Genomic DNA, 1309 nt, shown 5'->3' with positions numbered 1-1309 from the left:
TGTGTATGAATGTGTATGAATGTGTATGTATGTGTATGTATGTATGTGTATGTATGTATGTGTATGTATGTATGTATGTATGTATGTATGTATGTATGTGTATGTATGTGTATGTATGTGTATGTATGTGTATGTATGTGTATGTGTATGTACGTTGCGAACGTTTATGTTTCATCCTTATTCCATCCGATACTCTGTTCTGGAAGCAAGTGTTGGGCTTTCAGAAATATCTGATCGTAGTAGATGTTTAATAAAAGAATAGATCGTCCGTTAATGTCTGGTGATGACGCGTGCATCCACTGAGCAGAATATTTCTCCAGTGAAAAAGATGACATGTGGCTTCTACTATTGCCAACGAGACCGATTATGGAGGAAAAAAGTTTCCCATGTCGCTATCTCAGAAATGCAAAGTTCTATCTGACATTTTTGGCCGTTTTGAGTTACTCAGACCATAAGGTCAGAAACTGAAATTAAATGTTTTTCCTGATCTACCAATATCGTACGAGTATTTTGAGTCGTTATCTAGATATTTTTAAAAATCGCATTCGACATATTGTGAAACTGAAAATTATTTTCATCAAATTTCTCGAAACAGGTGCTGAGCAGATAGAAATTTGTACTTCAAAGGTAGCGACATGTTTCACGTTCCCAATAACATACTTTTGTAAACATGGAGTCCTGTTTCCATCGCCAGATGAGGCACCTCCCCCCCCCTCCCCCCGGGCAACATAGTTATTTCCCCCTTGAATGCACAAATTCACCCTGCCACTAACTAGGAAGTTGTATAGATAGATATGGGATGGTCACCTTGTGTCCTACTGTAACAAACACAGATTGTGAATAAGAAAAGAATGAATTTAAAAAAGTCACAGACTACGTCAAGTGGTGGTCTGTGTTGTTTATAGCAAAGATCTGATGAACCAAGCACATCGCGTGGAACATGTCGCGACCTCTTTGCAGAATAAACCACTCGAACAGACTTCGTCTTCCCAGTATGTTATGCGGGTGCAGCTTCTATCTAAATATTTCAAGATTATTTAAGAAGCAGGACCTGTGATTTTGTCGTTCACGTCCGATAAGACCAAACCAGAAGAATAAATTCTACAAAACTTCACAAACGACCAAGGTTTAGATGTTTCTCACAGGGACTTTGATCCAGGGTTCTCTACACAATATTCCAGCATACCCAATCAATTTTAAAATGAAAAGCAAATAACCACTGCCAACAACAAAGACGGCTACAATAACAATAACAAAAGCAACAACAGTAACATAAACAACAACGGTTGCAAAAACAACAACAGTAACA

The sequence above is a fragment of the Aplysia californica genome, unplaced genomic scaffold (genome assembly GCF_000002075.1).
Source record: "Aplysia californica isolate F4 #8 unplaced genomic scaffold, AplCal3.0 scaffold00542, whole genome shotgun sequence".
Lineage (NCBI taxonomy): Eukaryota > Metazoa > Mollusca > Gastropoda > Aplysiida > Aplysiidae > Aplysia > Aplysia californica.
Note: the sequence above shows the minus strand (reverse complement) of the source record.